Source organism: Melospiza melodia, chromosome 9, assembly GCF_035770615.1.
Source record: "Melospiza melodia melodia isolate bMelMel2 chromosome 9, bMelMel2.pri, whole genome shotgun sequence".
Classification (NCBI taxonomy): domain Eukaryota; kingdom Metazoa; phylum Chordata; class Aves; order Passeriformes; family Passerellidae; genus Melospiza; species Melospiza melodia.
Window position 1 is genome coordinate 7,975,350 of NC_086202.1, and position 15,269 is coordinate 7,990,618.

At 41.0% G+C, this 15,269-nt stretch overlaps 1 protein-coding gene and 1 long non-coding RNA gene across 13 annotated transcripts in view; both read left to right on the plus strand.

Moving 5' to 3' along the window:
• Window positions 1–15,269, plus strand: part of ABLIM1 (actin binding LIM protein 1) — a 190,111-nt gene that overhangs the window by 56,982 nt on the left and 117,860 nt on the right. The gene's annotated exons all lie outside the window — the stretch shown is intronic.
• LOC134421826 (uncharacterized) lies at window positions 83–4,298 on the plus strand. Its single transcript, XR_010028689.1, has 3 exons — window positions 83–108; window positions 469–578; window positions 4,280–4,298. It is a non-coding gene; the product is annotated as an uncharacterized LOC134421826 (long non-coding RNA).

Below are 15,269 nucleotides of genomic sequence, written 5' to 3' on the forward strand. Positions count from 1 at the left end.
CAGCTCTTGCTGAAGCCATGGGTGAGCAGGTGCTGGGTGAGGAGCCCTATGGGGTGAAGAGCCTCTGTCAGTATGCCCAGAAGATGACTGCCTGTTTTGGACACTTAGGTAAAGAAATTAAGATGTGCATGTGGATTTTCTGCTCTTCATTATGTGGATGAAGTTTACAGTAAATAGCTGAGTGTTTGTACATCAGCCTGCAGTCTTGAGTTAGTAAATAGTGGGTGTCAAAAAAGCTGAATGTGTGGAGTAATTTTATCACAAGTAAAGTTTTGCTTCTTTTTTTTTTTGTGTGTGTACTTGAATTTTTGGATTTTTTGTTTCTTTTCTTTGCTCTCATTTGTTGGTTTAGTTATTTTATTGCTTGGGTAACTGTATTTCATGGTAAAAGTAGATAGAGTGCTTGCTCATTTTTCATTTAGATGAAGGCCCTTTTTTTTTCCTCTCCTTTCTCTCAATATCTTTCAGAATTCTTATATGGAGAAGGTAATCCTGATAATCCTGTTGCCTTGGACAGAAGCATGAAACATTATTTGGGGCTATCAACCTTTGCAGTACATGTGTTATCTTATGAAGTGGTACGGTGAGGGAAAAGGAAAATTTTGTTTTGTTTTACCTTGTTTCCTGAATTTTTGTTTTGATTATTTTTGCAGCTAGGCTTTGCTGAACTGGTGTGACTGACTTCAGTTTATTGGATTTCTGATTGGGCTGGTTTTTGCTTTCAATGCAAGACTAAAATTACACTGAAATGCATTTGCAAGAAGTGTAACTCTGATGGCAGAAGGAATTAAGACAGCATTAATGCACTACACATTTCTGCTGAAGGGCAAGTCTAATACTCAGGGCTTCTCTGAAACATGGAGGGATATTTCCTCTTCTATGTATTTAGCCTGTGGTGTCTGGTTTTTACTATTATTCACTGTTGGCCATTCTGTTTCCTAATTTATTTGTGGATTGCAGTCAAATTTTTTTGTTACTTTTTTTCTTGTAGTATCAGTAGAGATGCTTCTATTCCTGGTTGCATATGAAACATGCATGTATTTTTGACATCCAGGCAGCCAATTGGTGTGGTGAATTCAGAGGGGATTGAATAAGAAATGGTCTTGAGACAGCTGGAAATATTTATAAATAAAATATTTATAAAGTTGGAAATGAGATAAAATATTTAAAGTAGCTGTTCTGCATAATTCCTGTCTCCTATCCAGCCAGCCCCCTGTGAAAAGTGTCAGTCTGGAAAGTGCCCATACCTCACACTGTGCTCTGTGCAGGCTCGGGATCCCAGCACTGACTGCTTGGATTAGACACAGCTTTGAATTGGCAGTGATTTAAACAGGTTTTGCTACTTGGCAGATCCCGAGAACACTTCCTCAACACTAGTTCTGAGCTGAGTGCCCAGGATTCCTGAGACTTTCTTTCACAAAACAGAAAGACAGGGTTGTGATTCCTGCCTTTTTTTTTTTCTCTTCAGCAAGAGCATCAGAAATCAGCCTTATACCATTTAATTGAATGCTTGACTTAAGTGGTAGGAGATTGCCATTGTCTTTTTGATTCAGACTGAATCAAAAAGTGTTTGTTAGCTGTTGTATGAGTCTATCTCAGGCCTTGTCCTTTGCCTTGGACACAAGGATGTGCAACAAGCAGTCCTTTATCTGACTCAGAAGCCACTGTGATGCTTCCTGGCCTTGTTATGCTTATTTCTACTGCTTGTTCCTTTATATGATATATTGACAGTGTTGGGGCTTTTGAAGGCAAACACTGTACTTAAAAAAAAAAAAATTAACTATCAAAAAAATCATACTGCTTTGTGAGCAGCTGGCATGGGCTCTTTGAAGGTGCAGTTCTCAGACAGTGACTGCAATAGCCAGGGCTAGAAAGGGGGGCAGCATTAGAGAAATCTGTCTCGGGGAAGGAGGATCTTATTTTTAATTGAGCAGGATGTTTCTGCAGTGACATGTTAGGATCACTAAATCCTGATCCATTGTCCCCCACCAGTTTTGCTGGTGGAAGGACACTGGATTGTGCTGCACTGTTGGATAGATCATCAGACTCTCCTGCAGTGGTCACAGGCTGAGTGCTTCTGTAGTGGATATACAGGTCATACTGGTTTAGTTCTTACTGCCAGAGCTGCTGCAATGAAACTCTTGGTGAAGAGAGCTGGAGGTTGGAATCAGCATGGGCACAGCAGAAAATGGGGAGTCAGCTTTAAACCAGTATGTTCAAGCTCCAGTGTAAGGACAGACTTCTCTTCTGGACATTAGGCAGCCAAGCTTGAGCAAGTGTTGCCACAGCTGGAGCAGTTCCTGCAGGGCTCACCCTTCTGCTCTCTGAGGATAGATTTGTGCAGCAGAGTCAGTGTCTGGGCAATGAGTGTGTTTGCCTCTCCTCTGAGGGCAGAGTCCACCCTGACGTGTCAGTGGGCTGGGTGGTTGGCAGATGTTTGTCAGATGGTTGGCACTGCTGTCGTCAGATGTCAACATCCTTCACCCATTACCCAGCAACAAATGGCACTCTCAGACTGAGGGATCCTTGGGTTGGTTCATCCAGCCCCTCCTGTGAGTCATCCCTCTGCTGTAAGCTCTGAATGGAGATCCACCCTCGCTGGTCAAAGCCTTTGGATTTTCAGAGCTGCCTCTTCCACTGAGGGGCTGTGGAGTGCAGGTCTGTAGGTTGAGAGAATGAAAAATTGCTGCAAAGCTTCATTTCCTCTGAAGAATGCTTAAAACATGGCATTTGCTGAGATCTCTGATCTGATACAAGATACTCTAAGGCCAAACTGGAGTTGCTCTTCCTCAAATACACATTAGCATCACCCCAATAAAATTAGTACAGATTTATTCTGGCTTGTCCTACTGTGTTCTCTGTTGATGAGAAAATCCAGGAGCATGGCTGTTTAAGGGGAGCTGTAATTGCACACTTGTTTTCAAGGTAATAAAAAAGTCATACCACTTGAAAAATAGAAAGTAATTGACCTCATAAGATATGTGTAATAATAGATTATCAAAGTCTGGATTTATGAGATGGTATTTTATCTTTGAAATAGTAGATAGAGCAGTCCTCTTCAAAGCCTATCCCCATCTGGAGTTAGTACTTGAGCTCTGAGTTTTGAGGGAGAATTAAGTGACAGTTTCTCACTGTGCTCAGCAAGCCTGCTGGTAGAGTTTTTGTCACCTTCTAATTTAGAAGAAGCCTTACTGGAAACAGTGCAATGATTAGACCAGGTCATTTTACAGCTGCAGCTAGTTTCTCTGTGTTAAGAGGAGTTGAAACTCTGGGCCAGACACCGGTTGCACAGTCATCTCTGTGCCTTTCACTGAGTAGAGTCTGTAGTTGCCTCTGAGCATGTCCAGCTCTGGGGTCTACCTGTAACTTTTTCTTACAGATGATGAATGTTGTTAGTTTGGGGGTTTTTTATCTCTCTCACTTTGGAATTTCCTGTGACTTTCCAGTGCCCTGTTGATGATTAACTCTGCCTTTACCCAGGGAGAAATATTCATTAGATGATTAGATTAGCAAGTCACTGGAATTGGATTAATGTAAATACTCCTTGTAGGTGAAGCAGGAGGGGTTGGCACAGTGTCTGCAAAGCCTCTGCTGTCAGCTGCACAGGAAGGTGCAGAGGAAGAGCAGAAGCAAACCAATCCTTAATGGTTAGGGAAAAGCTTAAGTGCTTTTGTTTGCAGTAGGCAGTGAAAGATGCAGAAAGGATTTCTCCAAAGAAATCTGCTTATGAAGTAGTGCCTGCCAGTGCTTGTACATTCCTAAACAAGGAGGACCAGCATGCTCCACCTTTGCTACAGCCTCTTCTCCACAGCACACGGACTGACCTGGCATGGAAGAGGGCCATGCTAGATTAAATGCACAGATGTGCATTTGTAGCTGATGATGATGATGATTCTATAATAAGATTTTTGACACAGCAAGGTTTTTTTTTATTTTAAACTAATCCTCTTATATAACTCAGTTACGTTCTTTCTATTGTCCTGAATATTAATCTGATTTCCAGATACTCTTTTTGGGTTTGTTTCTGATTCTTGCATTTGCAGGGATGAGTTTCAACTGATTACAATAGTTTTAGATGGCAACCACCTGATCAAGCATACTGTTCTAATCTCTTGAAGATAATCACTAAAAATATATCTTCCTTAATCTCCTTTGCTGGATAAGAGAAAAAGAGAAGGATTGGGAAGGGCAGTGTGCCGTGAGACTGACTGCATGCACTACAGGTTGCTTTCCTTAGCTTCTTCTGAACAAAAATGCCATCTTTCCCCATCTTAAACAGCTTTGGGAAGCTGTGTGGCTCAGGTGAAGAACTGGTGCTGGAAAAAGTGAAATTTCGAAATTCGGTCAGAAGGATGTCAATAATTGAGGATGGGGATATTGCAGAGGTCTTGTATCTCATTCCCAAGCAGAGCTTGCTGAAGCAACTGCCCTACTTGAATCCAGATGACTACTACTTGTGTGAGCAGCTGTATGACACTCCTGAGCATCTGGGTAAGTGAGGACTGCTGCCACATCTTGGTTTTTTTGTTGGTGAATGGGCTAATTGCTTTACAGTTATGTTTTGTGTAGCAGCAGGATACTGACAGAAAGTCTGTTCAGGTGTGGAGAAATATTTCATCACTGACAGAGGGAAAGAAAATTAAAATGCCAAGTTGGAATCTGGAAGTAGTTGGATATAGGTACAGCTCTCTCTGTATGTCAGTCTTGGGACAAAGTGGGGGCCCCTTCAGAAGTATTCAAGCTAAAAAATACCTTTTGGAAGCACAGCATCCTGCAAGTAGTGTGTTCACCTGTAAGTAGTGTGTTCAGAGCTTTCCCATGGCATTTGTGAAACTCTGTTCCCTTCTGCTTGTTTTTAACCTGCTGCCAAGGAGTATTAATTGAAACTGCTTCATTCTTGAATTGGAAGAAGTGATTAGAAGTCTTTCTGTGCTCACCTCCCTGTCATTTATTAGGGCTTCTGTGGTATCTTTTATCCAGGTGCTTCCTTTTTCTGGATAAGAAGTTAGAACTTATTTAGATGCTCTTTGGAGCCAGTCCATGCCTTTGATTATCCTTTTACATTTATTTTCCTATTTCTACCATAACTCTTGAAAATTTGGGTAATAAATCTGTGTTCATCATGTAGCATAATGTGGATATTCTCAAAGAGTTATAATGATGTTCTTTGTTCCTCCCCGTAGTTTCTAAAATTTTGTTTGTGTTTTAATAATATTGAACATTAGCTTATTCCTTAGTAGAACTGTTAGTGGTGGGAGAACTTATATCTGGAATTCATCAGCTTAACTGGTTTCTTACAGTCCATTAGGAATTAAAAAAAAAAAAGTTTCCTGGAAACTCCTGTCTGTGAATGAGAATTTAGCTATAAAAATATTAATCTCTTCCAGATAAATTTCAAAGATTTTATCTTCTGGGACTTGCTTTATGGATTTCAGTTTTGATAACCCAAACTACCTATGTGTTGGAATTTTGTCTGTACTAAGCAGATGAAGAAAGCTGCTATGTGCTTGTCACTCTGGCCAGCTCCTCAAAATGTTAATACAAAATGAGTGACTCTATTTGGTAGGCAAGTATTTTTCAAAGATCTGCTTTGGTGTATGACACCTTTTCTTCTGTGCCAATTGCTTTTTGCTAGTCACCTTGTAAGAGAATTGTCCCAAACCCATATGCTGTTGCAGATAGTTACTGCTTCTGAGTAATCAATTATTTTAAAATTAACATTTCAATGAAAGCAATGCTAAAATATGGGGCAAATGTATAATATAGCTGTGAGCTGGGAAAAAATAAATATCATTCTGCCTTGCCAGCCCCCACAGTGTTTCCCATTGGTATTCTAGAGAGAAAAAAATCTACATAACAATTCAGCATTTTTATAAATCACAATTTAGAACTGACAATTATTTGGATGAACAGTGACCAGCTATATGATCAATCCGTGCAGGACTCCAGCAAAATTCTTGCCATCATAGCAGGCTGGGACCTGTCTTCTAACTTGTATGGGGCTTAAATCAATCTGTAAATCTGCAATTTTCCAGCTACTCACTCATGTGTGAGCAATCACAAAGATAGTGGGACAGGTTTAGCATTATTCTGCAATAGATAATGCAAATAACCACTATGGATTTTCTCCTTTCACCCTCCAGTATGGGAGCTGCTGTTCAGTGGGGTGGGAATTGAGGTCCTGCTTTCCAGTGCCATGTATAATGCTTACTGAAAGGCTGAAAGGTGTCTGGTGCCTCAGCTTTACTTCAGTTACAACAATTGGAATCAGATCAATTAGAATAAAATCAGTGGAATGCCTTTTAAAAAACAGCCTGGGGGTAAGTGCTGTATGTGACTTTAAGATGTGAAACATGTAAGTCTGTCTCTTAGGCCTTGTGCTGCTTGGGGATTATGGTCCCTCAAGTACTACAAGATTTAGCAGCTTATAAACCCTGCTGAAGGACAGTTTGCTGCCTCTATTTGGCATTGCAGACAGAGATTAGAAATTACACTGTTCAAAGCATTTGGAGACTCAGTAATTATTTTCCTTGCTGATCCTAAGTGGAATCATAAACATCAGGAAAGGCCCATATTTTAGGTTTTTGGAAGGTCAAGAATTATCCACAGGTGCAGAGCTATTTAGTATTCAGGTGAGCCTTTGGAGTCTCATCCATTTAACCCATGACTTGCTTTTGCCTAGCTCTTGCATCCTGAAATTCCATCCCCTTCATAATGGGAATGTGGAAGGTTAAACTCGTCTTACAAATTTAAATGGTGGCATCATACTGACAGTTAAGAGCACTCTAAAAGTAGAAGAAAACTTGAAAGAAAGGAGTTCAGAAGTGGACTTGAACCTCTGAAAGGACCTTCATTCTGCATTCCTCTTGAGTTCATTTGGCCAAAGAATTATGAGCCACCTTCCCTTCTGTGTCAGGGGATCTCTAAGGATGCTTCCTGTGAGAGAGATTGCCAGTCATGGTTTGCTGCAACAAAATCTGTCTTGCCCTAGCAGGGCTGGTTCAGCACATGGCTTTGATGCTCTGGGGCCAGACCCTGATACAAAGGAGTCTCTGGGGAAATGTCTGATTTTGAGGATTGTCAAAACCTGAAAGCTGGCTGCAAAAGAGCACTGGAATGTTGAGGAGAAAAGGGTCTTGGAACTGTGTGATGTTGCTTCTCATATAAGATACTGTCACCTGTCCCTTGTACCAATGACCCCTTGTGCAGCCTAGCAGAGTGGTGGCTCTGGCTGTGACAGTGCACACCTGAGGGAAAGGAGACACACAGCACATTACCTAACCAACCTCTGGTGTGAGGTTAGTGCCTCTTTATGTAACCATATTTATTTAAAGCATCGCTGGTGAGCATGGCTGCCTCTCTTGCATCAGCTGCATGTAAAGAAAGAAGCTATCTAAGAGGATGAGAAAGGCATGGGGGGAAACATAGCGAGCATGAGAACAGCCTAGTGATGAGACAGGAAGTAAATTGAACTGGTGGAGGAAAATTTATGAAGCACCAAGATCCCATTTGGTTTCATGTGTAAAAGAATTGGCTGGGTGACTGAGACTAACCAGTGGTGGAGAATGGACTGGAGTTTAGTTGGAGGATGGCCACCAGTGGTGTTCCCAAGGGCTCAGTACTGGGCCCAGTCCTTTTTCATAATTTTACTGATGATCTGGATGAGAGGAGTGAGTGCACCCTCAATCAGGTCTCTGACAACACCGGGCTGGGTGGGAGTGCTGATCTGCTGCAGGGCAGGAGGGGTCTGGACAGGCTGGATTGATGGGATGGGACCACTGGTATGGGGTTCAACAGAATGTGTGGAAATGGTTCACAGCTGTGCCAGGGAAGGTTTAGACTGGACATTAGGAAGAGTTTCTTTACTGGAGCATGGTCAAACACTGTGCTTCCTAGGGAGATTGTTGATCCCCAAAACCTGTCAGTGTTTGAGACATGGACAGTGCCATTACTAACTTGGTCAGCCCTGAGCTGGCCAGGCAGCTGAATTAGATTATTAATTGTAGGTTCCTTCCAACTGAAATAGTCTATTCACCTTTATTCTATGAGAAATGGAATGGGGAAAAGGAGGTCTGATTTTTCTGTGTGTATGTTTGCAGAGAGGAGGAGTCCAAGAGATCAATGTGGTGGTGTGAGGGAAGACACAGAGGCAGAGTGTTCTAGACAGGAATGGGCTTTGCAGGTTTGAAAGGAAAGGCCTAGTTGTAATATACAAGCTGCAGCATAAAACTGTTCTACATCTGAGTTCTCACACATCAGCTTCTTTGCATTACTAAGGTTTTCTTGCCATGCTGTGGCAAGAAAGGTAGAGCCCCCAGTTAGGGAAACAAACTCCTTATATCCCATTTTCCATTCTTAGTACCAAGGAGTGCCCAAGATCACCCCAAAGGCTGCAGTTTGTTTAACACCAATCCCTGCTGTTATTTGGAAAGAAAGAAGAAAAAATGGAACAAAAAAAAAAGAGAATTGCTGTTTTAATCTTGGGTCTTACCTGCTAATGTGTTCCTAGTAGCTCCCCACAAAATGGATTCTTGATGTGACCTACAGCCATAGGAATTTAATGGTGCTGTGTGAACTTCACAGGTGTCCAGTCTCAAATTCTAGGCAATCTTAAAAGTGGCAAGCAGTGATACGAGAGAGGAAAATCTAGGTTCTGTTGGCATTGTAATAGATGCTACTCCTTAGATGCTGAGAGGTGCTGATCAGACTGCTCCTGTCCTTCAGATAAGGTAAATCTTCTTTTTTGATAGCTTTTCAAATTGATTCCTTCAAGTGAGCAATCTCTCCTGGCTTCAGTCCCTGTGTATTTTTTTAATGATTGAATAGGGAGAATGCTTTTAGAATTTGTGGTAATCCAAGTTTAGAAACATTATTTCATTCTTCTGAGGACAGTGTTGTCATTTAGAATAGTCCTGATAAGTCAGCTGTATGGTTTGAAATTATGCAGCTGAATTTCACTGTCTAGAAGTGTGAAGTGTGGACTTGCACAGATAAGAAGTGGGAACTAATACACACTGATCCTGAAAAGCACATGGAGAAAAATTATACTTACTATAATATAGATTAACTATAACATACAGTTAATATAAGTGTAATATATAGATAAATATAGGTAAATATTGATTGACTGTGTAATACTGTTGCCATTGTTTTTCTGGAATGTGTTAGTAGGAGATACATAAAGCAATTGGATAATTTTTCTCTGATCCTATTACTGAAGAGAGCTCTGCTGGCTTGTGTCTCTAGGTTTGGACATTGTAATTTTGAAAGATACTGATAAATCATGAGGGAAAAGAAGATTTATGAGAAAAGATTAATGGAATTAGGTTTGCTAAATCTAGAAGAGTGGTGATAATTGAGGGATTTAGACAATCTTCAGCTGAGTAAGGGATTCTCAAATGGAGATGTGTTCTGCATTGTCCTGAGAAGCACAGAGAAGTATCCTTGTGAAAAATACTAAGTAAGAAATTTAGATGAAATTCCATCTGTGTTAGCTCTTAATAATCTGTAGTTCTCAAAGTATGAAGAGTTAGCTTGATTTTTTTTGGTTTTTAATAAAGTGTGAAACGAAGAAGTGATGAGTTAGGATCTCTTCTTCGTCCTTTGGCCATTTTCAATATCTCTACTGCAATTTAATCACTGACACATTTATACTTAAAATATTAGAACAGTTAATGGCTTTGTAGCCCTTGGCTTCCTGTTTCAGAATTCTGGCAAGTGGTTGTCAATGTTCGGATCAATCTAAGCTAATTGGTTTAGTAGTAAATCAGTGGTTTAGCATTAATCTGCATTAAGGTAGCATCATTTAGAGCAACTGAATTCCACTGTAGGGTTCACTGCTCCTTCTCCTAAATTCTTTGTTATCTGTAATCCAATAAACAAGAACAAAATTGCACTTCCTACTGTTGGTAGGCACTAGTAAGGAATATGAGCTAAATCAGCTGTAAATTCAAAGAAATAATGAAAATATTGTGGTTTCCTCTATGGTATGTAAATAGGCAATAGCAGAGGTGTGAAGATTGTTCAATGAAATTGCAGAAAATTTATATTTATTGCTGATATTTGACTCTATAATGGCAATGGATGCTCTGGCTGGAGAGGGCACATTTTGGCTACTTCCCCCCAGCGTTGTTTACAGGGAGCCCTGCTTTTGTTCTCTATCTGATGGAGACTTCCTCTCTCGTGTCCGTCATCTGCAGTTGCATAACCTTGGTGTTTTAATCAATAAAATTAAAAAACCCCAAGATAAATTCCGTCCCCTTCCTGGGCAGGGTTGCACAGGGCTGGCTCCCCCAGAGCTGAGTGGGGTGCCCTCCTCCTGGGGCGCTCAGAGCCAGCAAACCTCCAGCAGGCAGGGCAGATTCAGGTAAATCTGAAATGGAAGCTGCTTCCCAGCTGAAGAGGTTCTGGGCTTTCCGACTGGATAAAACACCGGTGGCACTGGCGTGGGGAAAAGAGAGGTAGAAATTGCTGTTTCTTCTCATATGAAAGCTGTTCCTTGGGCCTGATCTGCCTATCCAGAAGGTGAAATAGTGGAGAAATTTCTGAGCAGAGAGAAGGGCAGAGGAAATGGCCGTTCTCACTCACTGCAGCTTTGACTTTGCGGCATGGAGGGAGTGGAATGGGACTGAGAGAGGGGATTGGTGTCCAGCTTCCCATGCTGGGAATTAAGGCGTCCTTGATGATTTTCAGGATTTGGTGGTTTTTATGAAGTTTTAAGGCCATTGGTTGTTTCTGTATGTGGATATGAGGATGATGAGAATGGATAGGGCGAATGATCCTAGGTAGGCTTTGATTAGGCCAGAATGGAGGGTAGTGGCAGTTTTGGTTGCTGTTAGTTGTAGGTTGGCTCGTCCTTCTGGGCCTAGTATTTTGTATCAGGAAAGGTCGATTAGGTGGGAGGCAATGTTTTGTCCTCTGTTGAGGAAGTTGGTTATGCTTAGGCGGAGGATTAAAGGGTTAAAGTACCCTAGAGATGTGGAGAAGTTTGAGAGAGGCGTTTGTTTTGTGAGGATGAGTCTTCATCCACTCTCATCCATCCATCGTGCACAGGGAAGGAGATCATGAATACTAATAGCTGTTGGCTTCTCCTCCTTTATGCCTGTGAGGTGGGGGTGTCACCGGGTAGACTTTTGTATACAGGGACTTTAGGAGTGGCTCTTAGCTGGAGATACTTGGTAAATCTCTGTGGTGAAATTGTTAATGGGAGGAGAAAGGAAAAAAAAGAGCAAAGAATCTTCTTCACCCAGGTCATGCAGACACAGGGCAGCTGAGAGGGAAGGAAGACAAGGTTAGAATGGATGGTTGTGATTACAGTTTTTGCATTATCCTGCTTTTGATATCCTGGTTTTGGTTACTTTCCTTTAAAGAGTGAATCTTCATGGTGAGATGCAGAAACATGTGGTACCAGGGGGATGCTTGTCACTCATTTGTTACCATGTGAATTAGATGGTGCAGCTGTGTGTGCAGTTTTCAATATAAACATAGAAACATTAAACTGGAAAATGCAAAAAACACAAACCAAATTAGCTTATCAGTATACATCAGTACTTGGAAGATGTACCATATTGTTTATTTTTTAAGTTGGCAAACTCTTCATTAAGAAGAATGATTTAAAATATGTGACTTTCCTATGGAGCAGCAGCAAAACAGCTTTTATAGCTTTTGTAGTTACCTTTTAGAAATTCCAGTCTGTGCACAAGTTGGAATAACTTATTCCTACTCTCAATTTGTTTTATGTCTGCTTGATATTTTATGATGATTCTACTATTGAAATGGCAGCAAATAATTTAAGAGAAAGGTTCAAATATGTAAAAGTGTTCATGCTGAAACAAGTGACCTCCCTAGCTAGCAGATAAAATCACAACCACAAAAAGAAAAATCACAGAAGCTGGAGTAAGGTGATAAAAATTTATTTGCTGTAAAATCTTGTTTGACTATAATAATATTACACTACATAGCCAAATTGTATAAAGCATCTTTTTAGCTTTCTTTGAGGTCCTCTGTGGTTCCTTTGGTAGGAAAGTGGAGTGGCAAATACTTGTTGGGAGAGATACATTTGCAGGACAGATTTAGGTGCCTCTTTGGAGGGTCCTGTTTATAGTTTAGTGTGGAATCAGAAGAGGAGGAATTTCTCATCTGGCACAGTGACAATTAAATAGTCCAGCTTGATCTAAGGGTGGTTTGTACCCAGTGCCCACATGGTGGGTTGCCTCATCCCCAGGCACCCTGGACTTGTGGAAAGCTTTGCTGGGTGTTGTATTGTTGAGCACACACTAAAGGTTAGTTCTTGGTGTCACATCTCCCAGCACTGCAGAACAAAGAACTTGTTGCTTTACTCTGCAAATTAACAGATTGGCAGGGAGCTGCTTCAGTCTGGTGTTGCATGGACCTCTCAGGGAGAAGTTCTTTAGACCAGAGAGTCTTTACAGCATTCCTGCTGATTTCACTGAGCCAAAAACTCCCCAGACAGGCTGTGGGGTTTATTCTGCACAGTTAATCCAATTCTGAAGTGGATTTTCAATATCAAATCTCCTTAACCTTAGGCATGCACAGTAAAGGATGACACTTACATGTGTGCTTTCCTGGTGGGGATTCCTGCCTTGGTGCAATTTTCAGCATTTACTGTGGTGACTGGCAGTGAAGGTTATTATGTTTTCATCAGCAACAGTATTGGTTGTGTTCATGAATTAGCTCAATAAATTCAGTTTACAGCAGGTGAATAGTGATGATTTTATATGGTAGTTTAAAAAAATACAAAGTTTAAAGCACCGTCTATACTCATATTATCGTATCACATCTCAATTTAGTGCCAACTATGTGTGCATACTCTGAAGGTCACACAGGTGTGAAGAAAGCATGATCTCCTTTCTAAGGATTAGCAAAAGCATAAGCTGTTTGGAAGCCAGTTGTTACATCAATAACATAAATATATGTTCAGAGATAAATGTAGCCAGAAGATACCTGCAGCCAGAAAATTTACCCATTAGTGGGCTTGTATATTTTTGGAGTACATTATATTATATATACTGGCAAAGAAGTATAATGTAACCATCTTTTCTCATCTGTTTCTAAAGATAATCTGACGGTTTCAGGTGCTTTTTTACATAAGTGTGTGTGTTAAGCTTCTTAATATTTAGAATAAAGCCAAGTGTTTCTTATTTTGTTTTGCAGCAGATTAGACTTTATTTTGCAGACTATTGAGTAATAGTGTACTAAAAAAAGTCCTGCTTTCAAGAATCTCAGAAAATCAGATTTTGCTTTAAGAGATCCAGATGTCTTAATAGTTCAAAACCTCACAAATGTTTTATTCCCTAGGAGTCTGATTTGAAAGAATATGAAATTATTCAATTTCTAAAAAAAGCACTAAACCTCCAAATCCTAGCAGATCAGAATGATTACACTATGCATTTTACTGAATCAAGTGATTTATGTATTTGCTAAATTTTCAATTTGTTTAATCTGAAAGAAAGATGGCACGTGATTTTAAACAGCAATATTACAGACTGATTGTGTTGAAAGTGGCATGAGACAGGTACAGGGCAAAGCCCAGCACAGCAGAAAGGAAGAGGTTAAAATGCAGGCACTCAGGCATTGTTTGCCTGAAGATCAATATTATCAATAGGGACAGTGTGATCCCAAGGTGCAGGATGGCAGGACTACAGCATGTGCTGAGGAAGAACCAAATTCCTCCCTGGTGGGTCTGTGTCTGCTCCTCTGGACTGTTTAAAACTTGTGACGGGGCAGCCCAGAGGGTCTGTGGTGGGGAGGTCGATCTGTGGGGCCTTCACAGCTCCTTGATTCCTGCTGGTTCCCACAGGGAAGTTCTGGTATTCAGGACAGCCTGGTAGGCTCAGACCATTGCACAAACTTCAGGATGAAGTTGTTATGGAGAAAAAACTGTGTGCAGGGTTGGAAAGGCTCAAGGAAGACTCTCAGAATAACACTGCCTGCAGGCTTGGAAGATTTGGGGTACACCTGGTGTGGGGATCAGTCCTGTCAGGTAGAGCCTGAATTCTGCTCACTGGTTCTGGTGAGCCTGAAAAACTCCAGCAGCACCTCTGGCTTTCCCAGTCAGTTGCCTGCCTGGTTCCTTGCTGCAGCCCTTCAGGAGCTCTGCTGCTGGAGCTGATGCCAGAGGATGGAAAATGGGCCAGAGTGGCTGAGTGGCTGAGGGAGAGACACCAGGTGGCTGGAGGAGGGTGAGCTCAGGAGAAACAGAAGCCAGGAAATAGTTAATATCTAGCTTTTTGAGAATCCTGAGATGGGAAGTGTAGGCTTGCCCATCAGGGCACCATGGGGGCCACTGCTGGGTCACGGGGCTTTTGGAAGAAATCCCAAATATCCATTATTGGTTTTGGTCTGAGCAGGCACAGGTAAGTCAGGATAGCATAGCAGAGTGGCATTTTCTTCTGGAGAAGGGAGCATTTTGCAAAATGCTGTAATTGAGACTTCACAGAAGTGATGGCTCTCAACTGACCTAGGCTGGACAGTGGTAAAGCTGTGGAAGCCTGGGGCAGCCTTTCTTGTCAAAACTTTGTTCAGGCTTTTTGCTGGAAGCAAGACACTAAATAGATTATATTTTCCTGGATATTATTTAGTGGAACAACTTCTCCCCTTTCTTTTTCTGTTTACTACCTGCCTTTTTCCTTCATTTCTTTGTGAACAAGAGATACCAGTTCAGTTTTGAAGAAATTGAACAAAAACTGTGTGCTGATACTTCTAAGCCATGATCTCATCTGTGAAGAATGAGTGCAAGATAAAATATGAACGCCAGTTTTTAAAATGAGAATAACAAACCTTAAATCATGGCTAAACTTCTTAGTATCTTACACATACTTTTTCAATATTATCAAAGTACAAGAAATAGCAAAACTAACTGGTTTAACTTCTTCCCCTTGTGAAGTGATCTCAGTATCACTCTTATGCCTCTTGCTGAATGCTCAAGGTATTTTTCACCAGAAAATAACAGCAACATGAGCATGTTGTTTAGCTGTGGTGGACTCTTTGAGACTCTTCCACCCACACTGTGCTCAAGGAAGACTTTATTTAGTTTGTGCAGTGCTAAAGGTATTTAAAGGAAAAGAGTTATTTTGCTTTGCTTTAAAATAGGTACTCCTAAATAACAATAAGTGCCGAGGGATTGTTGCTAGAATGCTGTCTACTCATTTTTCATTTCAGCTTTAGGATATCTGAGTCAATTCTCAGTTTTACAGCAAGGTCAAAATTTTAGCCTTGACTTAAAACAATGAGATTAAAACCAAAAACCA